General features: G+C 45.7%; 1 non-coding gene across 1 annotated transcript; it reads right to left on the minus strand.

The window, feature by feature from the left end:
* Positions 1-11744: 11744 nt before the first annotated feature.
* On the minus strand, positions 11745-11817 carry TRNAE-UUC (transfer RNA glutamic acid (anticodon UUC)). Its single transcript has one exon. It is a non-coding gene; the product is annotated as a tRNA-Glu (tRNA).
* Positions 11818-13084: the final 1267 nt, after the last annotated feature.

The raw sequence follows: 13084 nt of genomic DNA on the forward strand, positions 1-13084 counted from the left end.
CATCCATGAGCGCACGCATTCTCGGTGAGAAATACCAGGCATGGATCACTTCCATCTCCCACATCACAGCTGAGAAACAGCCGTGCAGGGAGGCGGGGCTGCCAGCAGCTGCAGTCTGTGTGGTTAGCCAGCCTCTGACCAAGACTCGAATCCAGGTTTTTTCCATGATACCAGCGGGCTGCCTCCCTCCAGCCCCCAACACCACATCTGGAAAAAATGACTCAGGTGACAGTGGGCTGCTCATGTCCTCCCCGTGTACAAAAGATGCCATGTCATTTATGAAGCATTTCAAAGTGGGAACACTTGCCCTGGCTTTCCCCCAGGCCTGTATTAGGCAAAGGTCATGATGTTTGTTAAAATGTGAGTACACGGGTGCCTGGCTCACAGGAAAGGGTTTCAGAGGCTGTGCCCGAGATAAGGCTGACTTCTGGAAGCCTCTCCGCTGACAGGCAGGACCCGCCTGGGCTCCCACCCCTCGCTGGATAGTAAGCCTCAGAAGCTCCAGCTTGGCCCTTCCTGCCCAGCTTTGGCGAGCCCTGTGTCTGACGGGACTGCCCCTTTTCTCACCTGCCTGAGGTCTGTGCTGCAGAACATTCCAACCACTCAAGAAAGGCAGGACCAATGGGTGATTCAAGGCCAACTGAAGTTTCAGCCCAGCTCCCCCACCGCCTTACCTGTTACCACCTCTACAATTTTCACCTGACCAGACTGGGGTGGAGGGAGGGAGTTGCTAGAAGGATTATTTCCTGCTACTGCCTTGGAGAGGCTGCTGCGGCTGTCCTGACCTCTGTGCTGGGCAGAGAAGGAGGCCAAATACACGAGCCCCATCTTAGTGCAATGACCACGTGAGGGCTTCAGGCCTCCTTGGGGTCCTGAATCTGGAATCAAGAGCCGCAGAGAATGAGGAACAGGGGCCCTCTGTGGAGAAAGACTGAAAACTTTTCTTCACAGCCAGAAAAACTGCTATTCCAGAGACTGGAGATTGTCTTTGGGCCTGAACTCCTCTTCGGTCCTGCCTTTCTTGAGTGGTTGGAATGTTCTGCAGCACAGACCTCAAGCAGGTGAGAAAAGGGGCAGTCCCGTCAGACACAGGGCTCGCCAAAGCCGGGCAGGAAGGGCCAAGCTGGAGCTTCTGAGGCTTACTATCCAGCGAGGGGTGGGAGCCCAGGCGAGTCCTGCCTGTCTGCGGAGAGGCTTCCAGAAGTCAGCCTTATCTCGGGCACAGCCTCTGAAACCCTTTCCTGTGAGCCAGACACCAGCATGCTCAAAAATAAATGTTTTAAATTAAGACAATTTTTAAGAGTATTTTTAGGTTCAGAGCAAAATTGAGGGGCAGATATAGAGATGTGCCATATACCTCCTGCCTCCCATGCATGACCTCCCCGATTATCAACATCTGCCACCAGAGGGGTACGTTTGTTACAAGTAATGAACCTACTCTGATCTATCATAATAACCCAAAGTCCATAGTTTACTTTAGGGTTCATTCTTGGTGTTGTCAAGTTTTAATCATGTCAGATGGCACTTGCTATCAATCAGATGTGAGGCAAGCAGCCAGCATTGTTCTGGAGGAAGCCCAGATAGGGTGCTTCTGATCTAAGAAGTGATACGTCCTCTCTGGGAACACAAATTGAGTATAGGAGCAGAACTGGCCCCCCCAAAATTAGACACATGTTTTAGGTGTTCTCTTTCCTTACATCTGGGTGTAGGATGCTCTATGGCTAAAAATAATTGTTGGTTCCTGGAAGATGTAGGTATTGAATTGTTCAAGATTCGTTCGTGGGAGATGAGGTGACCAGATGATGTCAGACTGACCCTTTCTTCATTCCCGGTTAGAGGAAAGGCTGTAACAATGCACTGGGCACAGAATATTGCTACTTGGACTGGCCCCCTGGCTGAGACCGAAACCTTCAGACTGGAGACGATGATGGTTCTCTTCTCTGAGCCAAGGGGATGAGGCCACACCTTTGGGTATGTGGTGGGAGGGGTGTTGGGGGGCATGGGGAGACTCTCCTTAACACAAAGGGTGTTCTTACTGTCAGTCATCCTGTGGCAGGCAAGGGAGAATGCCTTGGGCTGGGGGAGGAAAGAATTTCTCCTCTCCGTGCAGTAAATGGGCCTGGAGACTGCTATTGGTAGGGGTTGAAGTGGCCCTTGCTGGATGGAGGCCTGTGGGTACCAGACACATCTCTTCTAAGGCAGGTGGAAATTACTCTCAGGAGCCTGTTGTCATAGGGGCGATGGGGCTAGGAGCAGGGCAGTGTCCTCTCCCCCCAGGCCTGGCAGAGTCACCGTGGGACCAGTCTCATGAGCTACAGAGCCACAATCATGGCAGCAAGGTGAGAAGGCTGGATGGAAGAGGCTTTCTGGAGCTCACATCAGGCTGTGCCTCAGGAAACGCTCAGAAATCAACGAGAAGGAAACTCTACACTTTGGGTGTAGGAAGGAAGTATAATTTCATTTTAGACACAGTGAAGTTTCAACATAAGTTACTTGCATATACAACACACTCATTTCACAGATGAGGAAACCAGGGGTCAGAGGGCCTGAGAAAGAGACTGAGAGGGTCTGCTGTCTGAGGAGCATGAACCAGCCCCTGGAGGTAGCGATAACCCAGGAGTCCCTGGGATCCTATGAGGCGTTCTTGACGGCTACATCTGCTTAGACTTTGGGTAAAGGTGGTACGGTGATGCCAGATCACACAACCGTCTTCTATTGGGTTGGCCAAAAAGTTCGTTCGGTTTTTTTCCGTAAGATGGCTCTAGTAGCACTTAGTTGTCTTTAACTTCATTCAAAACAACTTTGTTATATTGTATGTGACAGCTGTCATAGCAGCATGCATTTTTAAAAAAAGACATCAAATTTGGTGACTTTTTGTGTAGCCATTTTAATATTGAAGATGGAAGAAAAAAGCAACATTTTTGGCATATTATGCTTTATTATTTCAAGAAAGGTAAAAACGCAACTGAAATGCAAAAAAACAGTTCTGCAGTGTATGGAGAAGGTACTGTGACTGACGAACATGTCAAAAGTGGTTTGCAAAGTTTCGTGCTGGAGATTTCTCACTGGACGATGCTCCACGGTTGGGTAGACCAGTTGAAGTTGATAGCGATCAAATCAAGACATTAATTGAGGGCTTCCCTGGTGGTGCAGTGGTTAATAATCCGCCTGCCAACGCAAGGGACATGGGTTCAATCCCTGGTCCATGAAGATCCCACATGCCGCAGAGCAACTAAGCCCATGAGCCACAACTACTTAGCCTGTGCTCTAGGGCCCATGTGCCACAACTACTGAGCCCATGTGTTGCAAATACTGAAGCCCGCATGCCTAGAACCCGTTCTCCGCAGCAACAGAAGCCACCACAATGAGAAGGACGCGCACCACAACGAAGAGTAGCTCCCACGCGCAGCAACAAAGACCCAACGCAGTCTAAATTAATTAATTAAAAAAATTTTTTAAAGACATTAATTGAGAACAATCAATGTTATACCACGTGGGAGATAGCCAACATACTCAAAATATCCAAATCAAGAGTTGAAAATCATTAGCACCAGCTTCGTTATGTTAATCACTTTGATGTTTGGGTTCCACATAATTTAAGGGAACAAAATCTTCTTGACTGTAGTTCCGCATACGATTCTCTACTTATACGTTTTTAAAACGTTCCGTTTTTAAAACAGATTGTGACGGGCAATGAAAAGTGGATTCTGTACAGTAATGTGGAGCAGAAGAGATCATGGAGCAAGTGAAATGAATCACCACCAACCACACCAAAGGCCGGTCTTCATCCAAAGAAGGTGATGTTGTGCATATGGTGGGATTGGAAGGGAGTCCTCTATTATGAGCTCCTTCTGGAAAACCAAACGATTAATTCCAACAAGTACGGCTCCCAATTAGACCAACTGAAAGCAGCACTCAACAAAAAGCATCCAGAATTAGTCAACAGAAAATGCATAATATTCCATCTGGATGACGCAAGACCGCATGTTTCTTTGATGACCAGGCATAAACTGTTACAGCTTGGCTGGGAAGTTCTGATTCATCTGCTGTATTCACCAGACATTGCACCTTTGGATTTCCATTTATTTCGGTCTTTACAAAATTCTCTTAATGGAAAACATTTCAATTCCTGAAAGACTGTAAAAGGCACCTGGAACAGTTCTTTGCTCAAAAAGATTAAAAGTTTTGGGAAGGTGGAATTATGAAGTTCCCTGAAAAAATGGCAGAAGGTAGTGGAACAAAAGGGTGAATATATTGTTCAATGAAGTTCTTGATGAAAATGAAAAATGTGTATTTTATTTTTACTTAAAAACCAAAGGCACTTTTTGGCCAACCCAATATTTTACTCATCTTTAAGTGATTGAAAAGTAACTTTTTTAGAAAAAAGCCAAACGTTAACCAGAGTCAACCAAATATGGAAAATAGATCAACCTCATAAGACTGAAAATGTGTCAAGAGAAAAGAAACAGAGAATTCCAGAATGGAATGTTAGTTGTCTCTCCCCCTCCACACACCTGGAGCTGAATGAGAAGAGAAAGTTAGAGAATAAGACCCCAAGGAGTATAATCAGTTACTCACAATTTGGCAGAGAGAGAGGGCTGAGGGCTTGAACAGGCAGCCTGGGGAAAGTCGAGGAGAAATCCCAGGGAGAAACCCATCAGGGAGGCCAAGAGGGGCTGGAGCAGCAGCTGCACCTGTTTTTTCAGGGCTCTAAGGTGCCTTCCAGGAACAAGCCAAAGCTCCAGGAGGAGGTCACATCCCTGTTAGGTAAAGAGGATCCTGGTGTGGGGCACTGAATGGATTTCAGGAGAGACAGCAGAGCCCAGATCTGTCCTTCATCTGTCCCTGTAACCCTCAGACCTCAGTGAAGCAGCAAGTACTCCCATCCCCCAAACTCTAGTGTCAAGGGAATGACAGGTAGGTGGAAAGTGTGTCAAGGGGAACTCGCTCTCACACTTTCAGAGCATTGGATCATCTGGCCAGACTTACCCATACAAAATTAAAAGAAAGGTTAGGGAAGCTAAGCCAACATGCTAGATTTTTAAAAAGAACAAGGAGAAAGCAGAGGAGGGGAAGAGAAGGAAAATAAGCAAGAAACAGAATATGAAAAAGATAAACAAAGCCAGTCTAGAAGTAATCACTGTCCCAGTTACAGAAGAAAACTCCTGAGTGCTTCACACTATAGAATGAATATGAATATTTAATTAATTATATTAATATAATAGTTAATTATATTAACATTTAGTAAATTATATCCGTTTAGTGTATAATTAATTTAAACATATTTAGTATGTTTATGAAACTTAATAAAAAAGAGCCCAAGGATGAGTTGATAAATCAACTAAATAAAATAAAAAGGAAATCTAGAGTGAAGGCAAAAAATTAAGAACAAAAACAAGAGATTTATAGATCTATTAGATAAGTTAGAAACATCAAGGAAGCTAACAAATTTTCTGGCTCAGAGGAAAAGTTTGAGATAATTATAGTGAACATGGAGGAAAATGACAAAACAATTAAAGCAATTAAGAACAGGTTGCTCTAGGGAAGACAAGCACAAAACACCTAACATAGGGATAACTGGTGTTGAATTTCAGGTCGAGATGATGAGCGCTAGGTGAACCTCCCCTACTGCCCTAACTTCCTATTGCAAATACACAGAAAAGCTTGATAAAATATGAAAACACATTTTAAAATGTCATCTCCAAGCTCCAAACAAAAAAGGCAAATCTCTAGCGACAGAGTAGGAATATTACCAGATGGAACTTGGGTCTGCTTGCCTGACACACAGCAAAGCCAATCTACTGACACCGGGTTGTGGTGAAAGAAAGTATAGCATTTATTATAGGGCACCAAACAAAGAGAACTGGCAGCTCATGCTCAAAAGACCCAAACTCCTCGATGGCTTCCAGGGACGGGTTTTTAAAGACAGTATGAGGGAGTGGGTTGTGGGGTGTATGATCAGCCCGTGCACAATTCTCTGACTGGTTGATGGTGAAGTAAACAGGTGAATGTTCGGGGAGTCTCAATTATCAGTTTTCTGGTTCCAACCAGTCTGGGGGTCCTTGTGCTGGTGGTCAGCATACAGTTAACTTCTTCCACCTGGTGGGGGTTTTAGTACCTACAGAAACACTCAAAGATATGGCTCAGGATATTATCTATAGCCCTTGAGGAGGAACTGAAGGTCCTTGACTTTGTTTTATGGCTAAACTATTATTTCGTCTTGCTTGACTGTTTTTATTTCTTTCTGCATTTTCTCACTTCTCTAGTTAAATTCGCTTTTTGGAACTCAGCGAAGGCCTAGGAGGCTAACACTTTTCTACAAACAACAGGCAGGGGACACAGGGGAAGGGGGTGTCCTGTCCCTGGGAAGGCCCCACAGGGTCCTGCTCAGTTTCAGGAACAAAGATTTAAATGAGAACTGAAGCTGCGAGACCCACAGGGGACTCAGACTGGGTGACTGGGGTTGGGGTTTCAGTGAGCCATGAGCCCCCCATGCAGCAGAGAGTCATGAGGTCAGGAGACAGGACCATGCTGCCCCTCACTGGAGAGGACCAGGCAAAGATTATACTGAACACAGCCATCTGCCCAGCTACGGATGAAAACAGAGTCAACAGTCCTGGTCCACTAGCCTAGGGTTTGGTCTGGCAGTGCTATATCCTAAAGGACAAAACTGAAACCTCCCTTGTGGGACTCCTCCCTCCATAACCCAGAGAACACAGGGGAGACATCCTTGGAAAGATGGCTTCTGTGGAAGATGAGCTCTTAGACAAGAATTACAAAATCTATAAGGAAGACCAACAACACTAAAGTCTCTAAACCCCCAAAACAAGAAAATTTACACTTAAGGACCTGGAGATGATATGCAATCTTGAAGAGATTTTAAATCAAAATGTATATTAAACTTCAGAGAACTAAATGAATAAATAGCCACCACCATAAATAAGAACAGGTGGTTATGAAATAAAAGAGGCAAATATTTTACAAAGTTGAAGTATTAGAAACAAATAATGTAGTTATTGAGATAACTGGACATAGACTTCTTTGCGTTCTATAGGCATGTGAGTGCTTTTTGTACACAAGCATTCATGTATCCTTTCATAGAAGATTTGGAAGAATATACATCAAGTTGTGAATAGTGGTTAAGTCTGAGAATGGAACTGGGGTGTTTTTTATTTTCTTCTTTTGCCCACCTGTACCTTTTAACTTTTTTTTACAGTGAATGTGTAATGTTTTATCAAAAGAAAAATCAATAAGGGACATATTTTAATCTTAAAAGGATGGGGTGGGAGGGTTGGCAGGGCTTCTGGCTCAGCCCATGTAGAATAATCATGAATTAAAATGTGAGAAGTTAATGAAATTGTATTATCACATGAAAATAGTTGAATAATTTTTGAGCAAATGTTTAGAGTATATTCAGTATTGCCTAACTTTATATAGACTAAGTGTCATGCCCAAAATAATTCACTTCAAAGAGAGATAGGCAGGCATCCTCCAGAGTGGCTACAACTGAGGTCCAGTGAGAGGCTGGTGTGACTGCAGAGAAGGGAGACGTGCCCTGTATAATCAGGCCCTGTGGACAAAGAAAGCAAGTAGTAGTTCTGAGTATGAGCCACACATCTAAAGTCACAAGGGCAGGTGCTCGAAATTCCAAGCACTGATTGGGGCTCAACCTGCTTCTCACATGGGAAACTGTGGTATCTTCTGGGTGAGGAAAAACAAAGGTTATTTATTTAATGATAGCTGATGATTCTCCCTGCAACACCAGGTAAGGCCACTTATCATAAATTTTAATGATTTAAAGAACATGGCCTTTAAAACAGTTTTTCCAACCCCGGTGTAATAAGTTTTCCCCCAGACAGAGTGTCCTAAGGAATGGGTCACAACTGCAGTGTGACAGAAATATCTTCAACTCCAGTCCACTGCCCTGTCCTTTCCCAGGTAGGACTTCGGTATCTTATCAACACCACCTCAGCTGATAAAGACTTCCTGTACTTCTCTTTGGTGCCATTCTCCTCTTTGCTTCAATGGGATTGCTGTGGGTTTTGACATGAAATGCAACCTAGCCGTCACCAAGGTCAATGTTGTTGACTACATACGTCACTGCTGGTGTTGGCCATTAACAACACAGCTCCCAGGTTTTTGTTGTCAGTGTCGCTGCCCAGTGGGGACATCGCCCTGTTCTCTGACCTTGGCCACCACTACTCCATATTGTGCCCCTGTGCCACTTAGACCAAAGGGTGCCCTTCCTCAAGACACTGGACTCCCTCTAACAGAAGCCATCATGATAGCCTGATTTTGTTGGGATGCAACACTTGGCTGCCATTTGCTGGAAAGATCTGTCTCTAGTGTCTGTTGTGTGAGTGCGCTTCCTTCGATGCGGCAGAACACAGTCTGCACGGCCTTCTGACCACATTTGGGAGAGGTGTCTCTCCTCACCAGTATTCACAACTTCTTTATAAGGCTCCAAAAGGAATACGTCAGCTATTTCCATTTTCTTTTTAAAATTAATTAATTAATTAATTTTTGGCTGTGTTGGGGCCTCGTTGCTGCATGCGGGCTTTCTCCAGCTGCGGCGAGCGGGGGACACTCCTTACTGCGGCACGCAGGCTTCTCATTGCAGTGGCCTCTCCGGTTGCAGAGCACAGGCTCTAGGCACACAGGCTCTGGAGCGCAGGCTCAGCAGTTGTGGCACACGGGCCCAGTTGCTCTGCAGTATGTGGGATCCTCCTGGACCAGGGCTCAAACCTGTGTCTGCTGCATTGGCAGGTGGATTCCCAACCACTGAGCCACCAGGGAAGTCCTATTTCCATTTTCTTGTGGCCTCCTGGCTTCTTCCACCCACGGCTGGGTCAGAACCCATCTACCATCAACTACCATCAACCAGCCAGGGGTACATTCAAGAGACTCCTCCCCATCAATTTCAAGCCACAGCCTTCTACATTGGAGTGAACTCTTTGCCCACCCAGGCTTACTCTTCAGAGGTCAAGGTCACCTTTTATTTTTTTTCCCCTAGAGATGTCAACCTGCTTTCCTAGGATCCAGCAGTTAATTCCTTTTGTTTTTTTTGTTGTTGTTGTTTGTTTGTTTGTTTTGTGGTACGCGGGCCTCTCACTGTTGCGGCCTCTCCCGCTGCGGAGCACATGTTCTGGATGCGCAGGCTCAGCGGCCATGGCTCACGGACCCAGCTGCTCCGCGGCATGTGGGATCTTCCCGGTCCGGGGCATGAACCCGTGTCCCCCGCATCGGCAGGCAGACTCTCAACCACTGCGCCACCAGGGAAGTCCCCAGCAGTTAATTCTCAAAGTTCTTTTCATTTCTTCCAGCAGTCCTAGCAGGTTCTCATGCAAAGCAGAGACTTGAAATCCCACCTGGGTATGCCAACACATAATCCTTCCCTTACAAACAACTGTGGTCCCAGGAGATTCTGCCACATCGATTGTGATGTGTCAGACAAACACTATGCTTGGCAGCCCAACCCTAGGCTGCTCTGAAAGGGTCCACTTCCCAACATGGGTCACGTGCTGTCTCTTAGTGTTTATTCTCAACTCGTTAACAACCAAAGCCAACCCAACCTACATTAAGGTGTTTGAACTAAACTGAGAAGCCTCTCCGCCTAAATTTGCTGTGGGCTAGATTCCTTGGGAAAAGAGCATCGTAAGGAGGCAAACATCAGCCAGTGTTCACTGAGCACCTCTGTGAACAAAGCTCCAGGATGGATACATAGGGGCCTCTAAAATGGATAGACAAGGCCTCTTCGTGGAGGAAGCTCCCAGTTAGTTGCCACAGTCCCAGTTTACACATATTGTCCCAGTGTAATCAGTATTTGCACCCCTTTTCACTCTTAAAACTGTCACAGTTTGGGGCTTCCCTGGTGGTGCAGTGGTTGAGAATCTGCCTGCCAATGCAGGGGACATGGGTTCAAGCCCTGGTCTGTGAGGATCCCACATGCCGCGGGCCTGTGAGCTACAACTACTGAGCCTGCGCGTCTGGAGCCTGTGCTCCGCAACAAGAGAGGACACGACAGTGAGAGGCCCGCGCACCGCGATGAAGAGTGGCCCCCACTTGCCACAACTAGAGAAAGCCCTCGCACAGAAACGAAGACCCAACACAGCAAAAATTAATTAATTAATTAATAAACTTCTACCCCCAACATCTTCTTAAAAAAAAAAAGTCACAGTTTACTTTGTGACGACCTAGAGGGGTGGGAAAGGGAGGGTGGGAGGGAGGCTCAAGAGGGAGGGGATATGGGGATATATGTATACATATAGCTGATTCACTTTGTTGTACAGCAGAAACTAACACACCATTGTAAAGCAATTATACTCCAATAAAGATATAAATAAAAGAAAAAATAAATAAAAAGCTTCCAAAACAAATGTCACAGTTTAGAGGCTAAAGTTATAGTCACCTTAGAGATAAGGCATATATATTCATATGAAGAGGACTTAAGAAATCCAGGGTGGAATGCACTATCAAGTGTTAGGTAAAGTGTTGTCATAGTTTCTCAGAGGGGAAACTGAGGCTCCAGGTGTTTAAATGGCTTCACAGGATGATGAAGCCTTTGGGCATTGCTGGAACCAGTATCTAAGGCTCCTTTCTTTACCAGCCCCATCACACACCTCTCCCAGAAGGGGAAAATGAGGCTTTCAGAGAGGGAAAGATATGCCTGGGGGTAGACACAGCACACCCCAAGAAAGTCTGCTTTCATTGCTCATAAAGGCAAAGAAAATGTTCAAAAAAATTTTAAGGGGGCACTAGAGAGAGTTATGAATTTTAGACCTGTGAAAACTACTTGGCACTTAACACACACCACAGATTCTGAATGCTGAGTGGAAGAGTTTAGGGTCTGTGCGTGTGCATTGCGTGAGGGGAGGGGGCAGGAATGTGTCTAGCTGACTGCATTTTAGAGGCCCAAGTAAATCATTTAGGGGTTTTGTCTGGGCCCCTGGCCCTGCGCTGGTCCTAAGTCTCCTGCCGCTCACTCCCCAGGTTTGCTGAGCTCCTCCTACAGGCCACGTTCCTGATTCTCCTTGTTGCGGAGGAAAAGGTGAAGGCTCTCATCACCAACGTCTTCTGCCTTTGTCTGATGTAAGGAGCTAATCAGGGGACATCTGGCTTGGGTGTCCACGTTCAGTTTAATTATTTACCCTTCGTGTGGTTAACCCCACCACTCGCACCCCAAGATGTCCCGAAGCACCCTGCTGATTGAGGGGTTTTCTTCTGTTGAGTTCATTGCATCCTGGGAGCCTTGCAAGGGAGGGCAAGCAGTGGGGCAAGCAGGACAGAGGCACACTCTGAAACCCCAAGGCTTTCCCCAGGCTTGACAGAGGGGGCAGATAGGGAGTTCCCTCAGGCTGGGGGGACTGGTAAAGACAGGCCAGCAACACCCCAGTCACGGACATCTTTCTGCATTCTGTCAAAGAATGATTTTCAAAACGTGGAAAACATGGTGCAACATGGATGACCCCTGAGGACATTATGCTAAGTGAAATAAGCCAGTCATAAAAGGACAAACACTGTATGATTCCATTTAGGTGATGTATCTTAACCCGTCAAATTCACAGATCTAGAAAATAGAATGCTGGTTGCCAGAGAAGGAACACAGAGGAGTCACAGTTCAATGGGTACAAAGTTTCAGTTCTGCAAGATGATAAGTTTCCGGAAATCTGTCTTACAACAATGTAGGTTTATTTTTCTATCTTTTTTTACTTTTTGGTCATACCACGTGGCACATGGGAGCTTAGTTCCCCAAGCAGGTATCGAACCTGTGCCCCCTGCAGTGAAAGTGCAGAGTCTTAACCACTGGACCACCAGGGAAGTCCCACAGTGTAGATATTCTTAATGCTATTGAACTATATACTTAAAAATGCTTAAATTTTATGATGTGTGGGTTTTTGGTTTTTTTTTTTTTTTACTATACACACAAAAACACACAACATCAAAAACATGATTCTGCAGGGATGGCACAGGGAGTGTTTTGGGGGGGATGAAACTGTTCTGTATCCTGATTGTGGCAGTGGTTGCACTCTTTAAATGGGTTTAAATTCATAGGACTATGTATGAAAAAAGTCCATTTTGCTATATGATGATTTTTTAATTAAAATTTTTAAAACATGGCTTTTGTACAAATGTAGAATGAACATGTAACAAAAATGTATTTCATTAATTAATGAGAGAACCAACAGGATGGTTCAAAAAAGTACAGGAGATACTGAAATATTTATAATAACTGAAAGGAAGAATGTTGAAAGGATTGCTAAATTACATTATATAAAATAAAACCTTAGCCGTTTGACTAAAATATTATTTGCATCACTATATAACAGTCCTGTATTGCTATCAGTTTTCTACGACTTCCTTATAAAGTTGTAAAATACCCTAATCAATAGTAAACAGCAAGTTAGACAAAGGTCTACTCACCTAGAAAACCAGATAATCTGCCCAGGGCGGGCCTGTCAGGGGTCCCCAGCTCCCGGGGCCTCGGACCGCATATCGGTCTGTGGCCTGTTAGGAACCAGGCCGCACAGCAGGAGGTGAGCGGCGGGCCAGTGAGTGAAGCTTCATCTGCCGCTCCCCATCGCTCCCCATCACCCCCATTACCGCCTGAACCATTCCCCCACCCCACCCCCAGTCCATGGAAAAATTGTTTTCCACGAAACCGGCCCTTGGTGCCAAAAAGTTTGGGGACTACTGTGCTGGATGACTCCCAAGCCCGGAATGACTCCAGGGCTTTTTGGAACTCCTTTGGTCCCATCTGCTAGTCTTGGACAATTTTTCCTAACTGTCGAGATGAAGGGAAGCAGGGGGATATCAGGCCCAAAGCTGGGCCAGGGAGGAAAGAGTAAGTGGTGCTATCAAAGAAGTGAGGGCCCAGAGATGCCCTGCCACCCCAGCTGGTCCTCATCTTAGTAGAATATCAGTTTTCAGGAATATGGGCATTTAGAGAAAAGACGGTAGGAAAGAAAACCAGGAAGGGGTTGCTGGTTCCAAGAACCGCCAGATCATCCTTGGGCCCGCCAGGCTCATTCTGGCCCAGGACTCTAGATCCGTGACAGAGCGGCACCGGCACGGGCCTGGCCTCTCT

This window comes from Lipotes vexillifer, unplaced genomic scaffold (assembly GCF_000442215.2).
Source record: "Lipotes vexillifer unplaced genomic scaffold, Lipotes_vexillifer_v1.1 scaffold311, whole genome shotgun sequence".
NCBI classification, from domain to species: domain Eukaryota; kingdom Metazoa; phylum Chordata; class Mammalia; order Artiodactyla; family Lipotidae; genus Lipotes; species Lipotes vexillifer.